The 14,543-nt window shown below is 39.5% G+C and overlaps 1 protein-coding gene across 4 annotated transcripts in view; it reads left to right on the top strand.

Moving 5' to 3' along the window:
• Nucleotides 1-14,543, top strand: part of INPP5A (inositol polyphosphate-5-phosphatase A) — a 424,043-nt gene that overhangs the window by 232,491 nt on the left and 177,009 nt on the right. The window lies entirely within an intron of this gene.

The following is a 14,543-nucleotide window of genomic DNA, read 5'->3' as shown; positions in this document are numbered from 1 at the left end:
CAATGCTTATTTGGTTCCTTTTCTCTTACTGAAATATGGCAGCTAATGGACTGCATTTTACTAATGGAAAATTAATAAGCACTCTTGACAGTCAGGTTTATAAATATGTAAAATATTTTTAATTGTTTTTAGCAAAACAGGCAGGTAATCAATAATATGGACGTGACAAACATACTGTTGACATGCACTATAGTCAAAAGGGTTGTAAGAGATAAGAACTTCCTGTCAGCAGTGGCCTATGCTAATTAATATTCAGACATTGTCATGTTCAATGATAAATGGATTCCTTGAACTATATTGATATACTAGGTTAAACATTGAAAAAGTTGGGTTGAACTTTGACTTTAAATATTCATTAGAGCTAATTATGGATTTTATGACTACATGAATTACAGTTTCTGTGTCATCATTGGTAATTTATTTTAAATTTATTTAAAGCAATTTCATAATATAATATTAGCTTTATCATATTCATTGAAGTAATGCAGTAAATATTTACTCTGAACAGTAATTAAACTTTTGTATGGAGTATTTCCTTTGAGTGTTAAACTTATACAATTGAAATGACTGTACTTTTAAAAGCCCAGTGTCAACACCTATTAAAAAACATTTATGGGTATGGAGTTTGGCAGATTTTTATACTAGGATTTTTATATAACTGAAAAAGTGATAAAGTATTTTTGTAATGTCAAGTGTGTAATGCAGCAAGATACAGTGAGTCTCACTGTTAGGAGTAATTAAGCCAAACTATCCATTTGTCATGGAATCATGAAATAGACGTATATTGTATTGAATATATATCTAAAGTCTAATTAAAGACTAAAATGGACATTTGACAACAAATTATTGGCAAAATAAAAAAAATATATATATATAAAGCACCATTAATATAAATACAAATACCTTATTTTCTAACAGTAGTGAATCTATAGGGACGTAGATGTGTATAAACCACTCACAAAAATGCACTAATTTACAGTTTACTGTTATAGTAAATTATATTATCGTTGCGCAAAATATGTTACTGTAACTTTAAAAATAAAAACTTTAAGGTAAAGAATGGAAATGATCAGTAATGGTAGTTTTTGTGTTTTGTTAACCTTATAGACATTTAGTTAATGACAACATTGCCATAAGAAAGTAATTAAGCACATTCCAGTAACAGCCTGAATTTTGGCACACAACCCAAATTTATACATTCTTACAAAATCTCTCATGATTTCTTTGATTATGTAACCATAATTAATTGTGCATGTATTCAAAAGCAAAGCATGTTTTTGGAGCATAATCCTTTCTTACTCTCCCAATGTTGTTCCTTTTTTCCACTCTTTTCCTGCAAACTGCCACTACTTTACCTGTACATCTTGGAGGAGCTCCAGTGTTGCACATTTTTGCAATCTATGACATTCAGCACTCCTTTTAGATGCAGGTCTGGCAAATGTTTGTTTTGGGATATCCCTGAGATCTTTGGAAACACATAGCCTGCTTTTACAAACTTTAAGCTTCTCACTTAAGGCATCTTTATTTCTCTCTCAGAAGATTACTAATTACTTTGTTCTAACTTTCTATGTATGAGATATTGTTTAAAGTTGCAGCTGAAGTTTGAGGTATTAAAAACGAAGCCATTTAATTGTAAGTTGAGGTGGGTGTCACAAAAAATAAACACCAACCTTAAAATTTCATTTTGAACACCTTTCAGATAGTAAGCCACTGACTAGATTTCTGTATAACTTTATAGAAAACAATTTTTTTACTGTGACAGTAAGTTGTGCAATTTTGGTTATGATCAATGTTTGTTTTCCATGCCTATACAAGAGATCTAAATCCTTCTTTAAATGTAATTCTGAACCACTATAGAACTACTAGCAATGGCACCATAATATCTCTGTGAGTATTGTGTGTAAATTGTAATGAATAATATTTAAGGGATGGGCTGGATCATTCAGGTGGGAGGAGGGATTTGCCTATAGGTCAGCAATGGGCAACGTAGGTTAGTGAGTGAACCACATGAGTGGCCCTCCTTCCTTTTAGGGGAACACAAGATTATCATAACTAATTTTTGTGTAATTGTGGGGCATACTGATTGAACCATAACAGCCCTTTTAATCAGCACACACCTCACTTTGCATGCCTTTGTTTTATGTGCATGCTACTTTAGTAATACCAGTAGTTAAAAACCTACATAGGTAGAAACCAGCAGAATCTGGCAACCACGTATGAGGGCAATGGTAAACAAAATGTCTTGTGGATCATATATAAAACCCTGATGGACTGCATGCTGCCCACCACTGTTCTCAGCCCTCAGTTCAGATAATGCCCAAGCTAGTGAAGACTGAAATCATTTACCATAGAAGGCTTAGATAGCTTATATAAACTTAAGTTTGTGGTGTCAGATAAGGCGATCTTATGGCTTTATTTATATCTTTTAGGAATCTCTAATATTTTTGACCACAAGGTTGTGGAAACACAGTTATAGACACTGGCAGAAACAGAGGAATTTGCACTTTGATGGCTGTTTGAGGTTGTTTGTTTGTTTGTTTCTCTAGAAAATGCCCCTGAAGGGAGGAATGAGCACTTGTTTGTCTCAGAACTATCCTGTAGCTTTTCTCTCCACTCTAATATTTTACCCTTCCTTCTCCATGTATTTGAGAGACCACTATGGAAGATGATGAGTATGATGCTAATATTTAATTTTTGTATGCACACGGTGTGCTTCGATTTATAGGTGACATTTGATTCTATAGCTCTGTTTCATCTGACATCAGTAGTAAGTAGTCGTCTTTCTAAGTGTCTGGCTGAGATTGGGGCATGGAGAAGAACTAGTTGGCTGAAATTTAATCCAGAAAAGGCAAGTGTGATGCTGGTGGGTTGTTGGAGAACCTGAAAAAATGATGGAAAAAACACCTGTGCCCCTTCAGTTGAATCCTCATTTTCTGTCTTTTTTTCCTCTGGGTTTGTAATTATGGGATTACATTGGATCCTTGACTGCTTTCTGAATGTTCATATAATAGTAAGTCCAAGTTGGTTAATTCTATTTTCTGTTTGTTTTAACATGTTAAGAGCTTTTCCTTCTGACACAGACCTCACAGTAAACTATCCATGCATAACACTTTGAGATTAGAATACTGCAGTGCAGTATTCCTGATCCTGTATCTGAAAATTATTTGGAAACTTAAGCTAGTGAAGACTGTGATTGTCTGCCTACTTAGTTGACTTCACTCTAGAAGTAAATTACATGTGTCCCAAACACTATACTGGCTCTCAAGTTATTTCCTGGTGCAATATAAAGTTTTGGTTTTAATTTATAATCAGGGTTTGGGTCCTGTATATCTATTAAGAAATTGTCTGGCTCTGTCTGTGCATTACCTTGAGAAATGGGGTTACCTGAGCTGATCAAACTAACAGTCATCATATTTATACAACAGGGGGCTTGAGTAATGCATGCTCAGTAGAAGCCTTCAATTCTGGAATTGCTTCATCTTTTGGCCTGACAAAGCACAAGTTTGATTACTGACAGGACACATTATTTTTTCAGATTTTTCCTACGCAGAGGTTTTTTTTTAGGTATACTGTAGATTTCTGGCTACTGTTGTTTTGTGGTAGTTAAAATTCTGTCAATGCACCTACTGAAAATGGCAGGTGCGTTATGTACACTGAACAATAAATATGTGTGATAAATAAACCTTTCTTTAAAAATATAAAATATGTAGCCTTCTTCTTGGATTGCATTTGACAATTTATTTAACAAATTTGTGCACTGTTTGTGTAGAATCTATACTACCCTATCAGCTGTGCTTTATTTTAGTTTTTATTAGCTGCTAGAATGATCAGTTGAATAGCCACCAATTTAAAATAAGAAATGAGTTTCCTACTGTAGCTTCTAGTTTCAAAAGATGAGTTATGTTTGGGGCCTAAAAACGTGAGTGCCCTTATAATCTCTATTTGCGCTACTCAGTTTCTCAATGAAATGTTTAATGTTCTGCGTATATTACTGCTAAAAACAATCAGTCCTGCCTCCCCTTAAAATGCTGCTGAGCAAAGAGTGTGACTAAGTTCCTTAAATAGCTTAATAAACCAGAGTACTGAAGTTTTAATTTATATGTGTAACTGTTGTTGGTGTACTCTGCTGTAGCTAGCATGACCTAATCTAGGAAAGGATATATCCATCGTTTAGGCCCTGGAAGAAATTTACCTTTTTTGCCTTTATGTTGCCCTGCTATTATAGTGAATAGCATATTTACATTTCATTGTTTTTTATTGGTTTACATTTCTGTACAATAAATCTGATTAAATCTGTTTGAATATGGAACACGGTGAAACCATAATTTTCATTCCATTAACATTTACCTGTAGAAAGTGGTACTGTGAAATCTTTGTTATCCGGCACTCTGTTAACAAGAAAACTTTGTTAACCAGCATTGCCCCCAGCCACAATGCTGTCACATCTTCAGGCACACAGGCCTGGCTTGGATTAGTTTAACAATTTTTTGTTTAAGAAGTACTAATCATCTTTAACTCAAAATAGAGATGTGAGACCAACTACCTCACACTACAAAACTAGTAATATTAAAAACTTGAGTTTTACTACTATTGTCCATTGGTTTTTCCTAGGTTGATGGGACCCTCAGATAACCAGAATTTTTAGATAACCGGAACGCCCTAATCCCCTAGCACAGTGGTCCCCAACCTTTAGAGGCTCCCAGGTGCCTGGGGGCGGGGCCACTCACGCGCCGGGCGCCCGGAGGCGGGGCCGCGCGTCCTGGGGCACGCCAGGGGCGGGGATGCCCTTGCACCCGGCGCCAGCATGTGCCCCAGGGCCGGGGCTGGGGCCGCCCGAGCACCTTGTGCCGTGGGCCTGGGGCTGGCGCTGCCACCTGAACCGTGTGCCTGGGGCTGGCACCGGCGCTGCGCGCTTGCCCGCATGTGCCCTGGGGCTGGGGCCGCCCGAGCACCGCGCACCAGGCGCCAGTGCGTGTCGCGTGCCTGGGGCCGGCGCCTCCAGTGTGCCGCGTGCCGGGGGCGGGGCTGGCCCAGGTTGTCGGCGGGTGTACACAAATGCCCCGGCGGGCGCCATGGCGCCCGCGGGCGCCGCGTTGGGGACCACTGCCCTAGCATGCTGGATAACACAGGTTTTACTGTGTCTTCAGAATTAATATACTTGTATGTTCTATATTCCAACTCATCTTTAATATGGGCAACATCAAAACCTGACAGAGAACTTGTAGGGGATTATTTAATCATTACCAGTGATCCTTTATGGATTCTTTATGTGCACTATTACCTGAAAGTGTAGTAATGCTGCAAATATTGATTATCAAACCAAACAATATGCTATGTAATTCTACATATCAGCTATAATGTCCTTTAGAGAGAATAGGATTAAAGCTCTAAAAGTGGAGCAATGCATGAAAACAAAGTCAGCACCTTCAGAAAGTAAATTTGTAGCCTGAGAATCATGACCTCTTTACATAGAAAGGAACTATTAGGTCATTTTAGTCCTCCCAATATATTTACCCATGTCTAGTTTTAGCTGTCATATGTGAGAGAACACTATGGGTTCACAATCCTGTAACGTGCTGAAATTTTCATTTTCCTTTAAAATGTTTAGTCTGAAGAGTATAAGCCCCAGATTTCAAATCTAATGTTGAGATGGGCTTTAATTTACCATCTGACATGAGAAATTAAGAAAAAAAGAAAAGCTTACACTATGCACTACTTAAATATTATAGGCAGAGCAGATAGCACCCCTTATTTTTAAGCTTGCCTGACGTGTCCCACTATAAGGACGTATTTTCTGTTGTTTGTTACTTCAACCATTTGGACTGAAATTTTCTATACGGGGGTCTGCCTTAGTCTGATTTCTTTCCTTCAGCCATTTCTGAGAATGAATAAAAGGAAAAATATATTTTTGGCTATGTTAACAAATTCTGGTAACCTTTTCCTTGAAAATATCTAGCTCCCCCAACCTTTTGAGTAGAAACTTGAAATTTAGCAGAGGTGTATCTTTTGCCATCTCCATGAAAATCTGGCCAATTTATAAGCCTTTTAAAATAGCACATTAATGTACGCTCAGTAAATATTTGCTTGATTCTAGTTTCATGAAGAAGCTACCCACATGGGCATGTTATAGTCCTGGGGCTGAACATGACTGTCACCTGCATTTGCATCTCTGGCATGTTTCAGACCATTCCTAGTCCAGGCAACTGAACTGAGAACAGCAAGACGGTGTGTCTCTTGTGCTCTCATTGACCCTGCTGGGTCTTGACAGCACATGGAAGATGCAGCTACCTGATTCAAATGCAGAGAGGACAAGTGCCAGACTGGGAGTGGGGGCACAGAGGCTGGATATTGGCTGGATAAAGAGACTGAGGAGAAGAAGAAGGGGGAGAAGGAGACTGGGAATGAGACTGAGAGCCAAGCATCTTTTATGTTTTGTCTGTCACCTTTTCAAGACTGGAGAACAAGGCTGTCCTGCACTCACCTGGCGGTCCCTGGCACACTGCTCTGGGCATGGTGACATGGTGCACAGGACTCCATAGCACTGAGACCCCAAGTGCCAAGTCATAATGCCAGCCTCTCAAATTTGGCCCATTCACCCATTCAACATGATGCCCAGAGTGGGAAATCTGGCCCAGCCATGTGGGCCAGAAGCCAGCGCTGCCAAGTGAGTTTAAGGCAGGTTTGTTGTACAGGCCACTGCCAGTGGTCTATCAACCTGAGCTCTGCCACTGATTGTGCTTATGGGAATATACTCAAAGATATACTCTTGTCATATACTTAGAGTTACAAACAGTGCCTCTATCCTCAGGTGTCTTCAAGGATGTGCTGATACTATGAAGAATGCTGGAGAACAGAGTAGGAATGATATAGAAATAGTATTTTAATTTCAGCCTCCATCAAAGCAAGGGACAGATCTTACAGTTCATTCATAGGTTGTAAGATTGTGACTTAAATCACAAAAGAAAATTGAATATAAAATGTTTGAAAACAGAAATAATAAAGCAAGGTAAATCATGTTTGTTTTATTTTTTGACTTTTTCTGATAGCAGGGCAAGCATTTTCATCACAAAGAATATTTTCATTTCAGTATTTTAGTGAATTCAGATTAAGTCTGAAATTTGCTTCCTTGTTCAAATAGAATCTCAGTCGTTTAATCATGATACATCACCAAATTAAATAAGTAAAAGCTAGTCCAGCCAGTGCTTTATATTGCCTCTTGTCTGTGATGTAGGTCATATTTGTGTTATCAGCTTTGTAAAGATAGTTTCTCTAAATGACCACTTAAGGGCTAGATTGTAATAATTGTGCACTGAGAAGTTCTTTGCTCAGCAAGTCTTCCTACTGATTTCAATAGGACAACTATTAGATAATATTCAACAGATGTGCACACAGCAGCAAAATGAGCACAGACATGCACATGGAATTAAGTAGTAGGCTACAACTTTTATTAAAATTTTAGCACAAAAAACGGGCTCTACCGTCCTATCACCCATTCTCTCCTATAGCAGGCATTTAATATGTTTTAAGATGGGAGTCACAGAGCTCCTTACCATATAATCCATATCTTGCATTGGAGTTATTGGGCGCCAATATCAGGTCCCTGTGCAGGGCTAAATCCTGGGAGCTGTGGAATGCTAGCCAATCAAGACCTCTCACTCTAGCTGGCCAATGGGTGCCAGAGATTCCCACTGTCCTTTGGCAAGTCCCTCCCTCCCTTGTTACTATTTGTCATAATGTACTAAAATTAAAGTATACAGGGAAGTGGTGGGCAACCAGTGGCCCACAGGTCACATGTGGTACATTAGGATTTTGTGTGTGGCCCACATGCAGGGTTGCTAGATTCTGCTTGTTTCCATCCACATTTTTTTTTCCTTACTGGTATTATTACTAAAATAACATGCACATAAAGCAAGGGCACAGGAAGTGAAGTGCGTGCTGATTGCACCCTTCGTTGACTGAGAACCATGCAGTCCTTCTGCATCCAGTCATAGCACTGCTATGGTTCATTTGGCACATTCCACACATTTTAGGTACATAAGCTCAGTTAGTGAAATTGCTCTATCCTGAGATACCATCTTGGTTACAAAAATCTTGCAGCCCACTGAGATAGAGGGCAGTTTACTAGCTTAAGTTGCCCATTGCTGAAATAGGGCAAGATTGTGAGACTCCTCCCGCCCCATTCGCAGTGAGTAATACTTTACTCCAAAAATGGAAAAATTGTTCCAATAGGATTACTTGTGTGTAAGGATATCTGAGTCTGGCCTATGGTTCTGAGGTATGGTTTCAAAATAATGTCAGACTACTGTCCCCATTTTCAACCAGTCATCTTAACTTAATTTGACAAAAATATTCTGAAAATATATGTTTGAGCAGTGATCTTTGTTCAATGCCACTCTTTAAGAGCAGCATTAATTTTTATTTTATTGTATTTATCTATAATTAAGATTAGCCAAAAGATTTTCATGTGTAATGTAGCTGTGCTCCAAGTTTTATGTTATTCTGGTAGGGTTTTTGTCTACATGAATGAGGGAGGTAAGATAAACCTTCTGTACAAGCAAAAAACTCAATAAGCACATTATTGTTTAAGAGTAATCTCCTGGGTTTTTAAAAAGCCAAAGAGCAGAATATAATCAAAGTTTAGCCATGAGATAGCATCTCCTTTTTATTAATTGCTAATATAATTCCATTAAGTTAAGAAGTTAAATAGCAGGTGTCAGCCTTTTATTTTTTATTTTTTTTATGTTGCATCAGAATGTTTTTTCTGTCAATCTGTCCTTGTTGCTGTATAGTTAACCTTGAATCCTTGTACAAGAATGTCTCCTGCTTTTTCCTATTTGCCACCTCCATTTAAAAAACCCAACCCTGGAGCAGACTGCCTGGGTCACAAGGAAGTGTACTCATCAATTAAATGTGTGACAGTGTTTTCCGTTGGATGAACTAATATGTCAAGGAGATGGGCAGGACCTCATGTTTGTGCTTTTGACAAATCAGCAAATGTTTAATCTCTAAATGTGCAGCTTCTCATAAATAATGCAGCAATCATTGAGCCAAAACACTATTCTGCCAGGAGGGTATCTCAGTCAGCAGAGAAGTAAAAAGACAAAATAAAAGTAAATCATCCTATTTGTTTGGTTCTCTTTTATACCTGTCCTGAAGACTTCCTGTAATGGCTAGGATTTTTATTTTTCCCCTCAACTGTTTCTATTTAACTTAGCCAAGAAATTTGAAAATTCATTAAGGAATTCCTGAACTTGGGGAGGGGCATAGATTTTATAACAAACTGTGAAAGCAGAATTATATTTTTTCTTGATATTTCATGGACCACTTACATGTTTTCAACCTCCCAGTCACTAACTAGAAGAAAAACGAACCCTCCCCTTCTCCCCCACTGTTGACTGATTTCTGACTCCATTAAAGTCAATGGCAAAACTATTAATGACTTAAATCGGGACAATGTTTGTTTCTCATTCATTCACATATAAATGCACCCAACAATATGGTAAAAGAATGCTAAAGTTGCAAAGCCAAGCAGTCAGAAGTTAGGAAATGCCAGAGTTAGATTGGATAGGCAGTCTTAATTCAGCTCCCTTGTGTATGTATTATGATAGTCTTTCATTACATGATGAAATATTGTCATTTCCATAGACCTCTGCTTCATCCATTGCTCAGGATAGTGTTTGCTCACTTGAATGGGTTCATGGTTGAATTCATTTTTTGTGTTTATCCTCATCATTCAATGTATGCTCCAATGCATTATTTAATTCTTTACAAACATTAATGAATGTGTCCTGACAAACATCCTGTTAGAAGAGGTGGTATCACTATCCCCATTCTATGTATTTCACTTTATATGTTCAGATGCTGAAGTACTAAGCACTCAGAACCGCAACTCAGACCCAAGAAAGCTAAAGTTGGGGCCTCAGAAAATGGGGAACATCTATGTTCTTTTAACAGAAAGCAATGGGAACCTTTGGCAGCCTGTGCCACCTATTGATAGAGCCCTGCGTGGATACAACATTTATATCTGCATCTGTATCAGCAAAAATGATCCATGGATATCTACATCCATGTATATGGAGGCAGATACCCACAGATATAAACAGATTGCTGCAAACTTGCAGGGTTTTAGATACCAAGTTTGTATCCATATCCATGTATGTGAATAACCCACAGATATAAAAACAGATATCTGTGGATTTGCAGGGCTGTACCTATAAATATGCAACTGTATGCATATATTTACTGTTTTCACTAGAAGATGGACCATTGAGAATACACAGCCTCATTAACGATGATTAATAACTAGTCACCAAAATCTTAATGCCTGAGTTCAAATTCTTCCTTTTAGACTGTCTAGGCTTGGTTTATTCTGGTCAGGCATCTTGGGAACCCCCTTACCTTTAACTGTCATTTCAGTTTTCCTTTATAAATTAGGGACTGGGACCCAGACCTTTTGTCCCAATCTCTATTCAGGTCAGCACTTAAGCATGCAATTAAGTACCATAATTAAGCACAATTGTGCTTTTGTTACTTGAGACACCACACACTTATAAACCTGTTTAAACTGAAACACATTTGTAAGTGCTGTTGTAAATAAGGATGCTTTACTTAATCCATGGCCTAAGTGCCTTGCAGGATAGGAATGGATTTTATCATGTCCTTATGTGTGTTGTTTTGCTTTGCTGAAAAGAAATGGGTACACTGGTATGTTTATGTTATTAGGCTGAAGCATGGACTATTTATTATGAACATCAGAACATGGTCAGTAGTTGATTTAGGCTGTGATTTTTTTTCAAAAGAACTAAACGAAGGTAGGCGTTCAGCTCCCAGTGAATTTCAAAATAATTTTGACATTTAACTTTCTGAGTTTCCACTGAAAATTGCAGCCCTAGAGAAAATATTCTGGCACAATAATTATGTATATAATGGTAATGAAAAACAAAACACTCTTAATGAAAGAGGATAGATTATAAAACTAGACCAGGATTAGAAACACAGAATTTTGAGTATGGTAAAGCAAACCTAATCTAGAGAATTAACTTTCCTTCCCCCAGTGTTTTGCATGAGTTATTCATCCTCGTTTTACTGGTACCTCATACATCAAATCTCTTTAAATAGCTAGGAGACTTCTTGCATGATGAAAATAAGCTTTTCACAACCAACAGATTTCATTTCCTGGGCAAACTTTCTATTTTGAAACAAAATCCCGAAGTTAATTCCAGCAGTGGATTAGCTGAATTTTGCAGAAGCCAAATCAGTTTATACCCTTCTTGCACCCTAAGCTTCTAAAAAGACCAAGATTTGCTCCAGTTACACGAAGTCTCAGATATTTGGGACTGATATTGCTTGTGTATCATGCCTGGCATGTTCCTGGGAATGTAGCAGACAAATTTTATTAGTTTGAAAGTAGCAGAAGGTATCCAGATTTGCTAACTGAGAAGTTGGCTTTCAGTGATTTCACATTATAGTGCCCTGGCAAATGAAGACTTATGGGAAGCTGAATTATATTATGGGTGATATTATCATTAGTAATATTCTCAGACAATTGATGTCATTAGTGGCCCCTAGAAGCACCTGTCATAATGGTATTGTTTTAGGAATCTATATATATTTTAAAATATTAATTCAATCAGATCTTTATGCAAATGACAATGTCATTATAAGTGTTAGCACAGAATACCATACAAGCACCTGAATACAATGATGGTTATATTACTGAAACATTCAATAATAGAAATTAGTTGGACAAGCACAAACTAAACTTAACAACACTACTGTGAGACATATAAATATTACTCCATGAGAGTTTTCGGGGTGCCCGGAACTGGGAGTTACCCCCTCTGTCTCCATCAAGAGGCTTGTGCTTAACTGGGTGCCCACTCCTTGACACCTCCAGTCTATTAGCCACCAAAACAGTCTCCTCTGGGCTATGCTGATCTTTATTTTCCACTGAGGATTTGTAGTATTCAACCCCTCATCCCCTGGTTACTCACCATACCATCAGGTATGTTGTCCCGGAGGGAAAAGTGTACTCACCAGCGTGAATGATACAACTCAAGAGGATTAGCTCCTTGTACAATACTACAGCACCCAGATATATGTAGAGTAAAAGATTTGTATGTGTATTTAACACAGATCATCATTCAAGACATAGTAGAATAGGATAATGAAAACAAAATAGTTACATATAAAACAAAATCAGTCCATATTTTCTAGAGACTAAATTTAGCAGGCTAACCTCCTGTCTAGAGCAGTCTTATCTCACCCCAAACCTTTTGTAATGCTTCCAGTGAAAGCTAGTTGAGTCCCAGTTTTCATTAATGTAAGTTCACTCTCCATTTTCTTCTTAAGTTCAGAATAACAAGCTGTTTTCTTTGTCCCATGGTTATAGCCCAATAAACTTTTTTCATGCAGCCTGCCCACCCCCAGTTAAAGCTTCTTTCCCCCGCTGCTGTTCTCTTCATGTTAAATCTAACAATTATTCTTGTTCGTTTTGCTCAGACTGGTGACTGTTAATGAGACAATACTCATTTTACATGTCAGCAAAAAGATGGAGAAACATCTGTGGTCGGGTAGAAAACCAGTTTTCACCTCTGCTGGAGATTAGCATCTTGATACAAACTGTAAGAACCTATTGCCATCATACAAACATAACTCCTGCATAATATCAGCACATATATTTTCAACTACATTCACAGCCAGAGGCATGGGCTTTCATTTAAATCCCTATGTGATATTCTTTATGGATAACTACTATGAACATGGTGTGCTAGGTGTAATGAGTTTATTAGCTGTCTTAGTCTGTAACTTTAAAACAAGTAAAATCCCACTTCTTCAGATGAGCTGGAGTTTATTAGGTCTGTTACAAGTTGATGTTACAGTGAACCCTTTGCCAGCTGGCACCAGTGGGCATGCGTGTCACACTCCTGTTCTACAGATGGGAAATTGATGCAAAGCGACAATATGATTTGCTCTGCACTACACAGTGAGAAATGGCTAATCTAGGATTAGGTTTCAGATGTTCTTCACTCCCACCCTTGTGTATCATTCCTGCAGTCCATGCTGCCTCCAAAAACATTTGCTTTTTTCTGTATATGAGACAGAAGATAGCCGATTCTTGCACGGATGAAGTCATGGGTGGACCTGGAATTATGGGGCAGACAATATGGGGAATATTTCAATGGCATGTGAAGGTGGTTAGCACCGCCCAGAGAAATGCTCTTAATTTGTTTATTTCTGAATGTGTGATGTACTTTTAAAGTTGTTTTTTAAAGTCACTAATTAAACCTGTTTGATATTGTTAAAATATATTAAGCATATGTGTCCTTAGCAAATTTATGGTACAACTTCATTAGAAATGTAGATCGAACTATTTTAGGTGAACTCACAGCCAGTGGACTAATTACTGTGGTGGCGCATGTCCAAGGTGGCAGATTTGCAAAAATTTGAAGTGCCCAGAGCCCGCACCCCTCCTACATTCAAATTCTCCCCCCATCCACCTGCCTAAGGCTCTGAGAGGGAGTTTGAGTGAGGGAGGGGCATGGGCTCTAGAGAGGAGTTTGGGTGCTGACTGTAGGCTCTAGACTGGAATACAGGATTGGGGGGGAAAGTAGGGGTCAAGCGCTGGGAGGGAGCTAGGATGCAGGAGGGGGTGAGGGTGGAGCTCTGTGGGTATTGGGTGCAGGTAGGAGTCTGGAGATCGGAGTACAAGAGGGAGATGCAGGCTTCAGTCTCTGGGAGGGAGTTTGGGGATTAGGGTTCAAGGTGCAGGCTTTGGGAGGGAGTTTTGTTGCAGGTGGCGGGAGCACACTCCAAAAGGAAAAGTGGGTGCATGTGGAGGTCCAGGGCATTGTTCCCAATACACTGCACACTTGTGTGGCTGCTCAGGAGAGATTCCAGTGCTGCCCAGCTGATTAGCAGAGCGCCCACAGCGAGGTTTGTGAGGTGGCAGGAAATTGTTGTTCCGTGGCTGGAAGGAGACCCTGCCTCTGCCTGTCACTGGTTGGCTGAAAAGTGGGACAGGACACACCTCTCCCAACAGCTGTTGCAGCAGGGGAGGTACTGGGAGGTGTTCCCCAGCCCTGGCTACCAGAGCTGCTGCAACGCAGGCAGCAGCACTCAGCTGGGGGCTGGGAAGCAATCCAGGTCTAGGTGAAGAGAGTGGCGCTAGTGCTGGGGGGCTTTGGAGGTGGAGCTAATATTGGGGGCTAGCACTGGGTAGAGCTCAGGAGGGTTAGGTGCAGTGGGGCTCTGGAAACAGGAGGCTGGCACTGGAGGGTCTGGTGGTGGGAGACTCTAAGAGGCGGAGGACTGGCACTGAGGCATTTGGGGATGGGGGCTGGCACTGGGGGGGCTCTGAGGGTGGGACGCTGGCACTGGGGAGGATTGGGTGCAGGGGACTCTGGGGTCAGTGGCTGGTGCTGGGGGGTAGTGCAGGGGTGGAGAGCTCTAGAGGTTAGGGCTGGCACTGGGGGCTCTAGGGGCTAGGGCTTTTGGCGGACCAGCAACATTATATTTGCATATTTGTTATTTGCAAAGTGAAT

The sequence above is a fragment of the Pelodiscus sinensis genome, chromosome 8 (genome assembly GCF_049634645.1).
Source record: "Pelodiscus sinensis isolate JC-2024 chromosome 8, ASM4963464v1, whole genome shotgun sequence".
Taxonomy (NCBI): domain Eukaryota; kingdom Metazoa; phylum Chordata; order Testudines; family Trionychidae; genus Pelodiscus; species Pelodiscus sinensis.
This window is presented reverse-complemented; position numbering and strand designations above follow the sequence as displayed.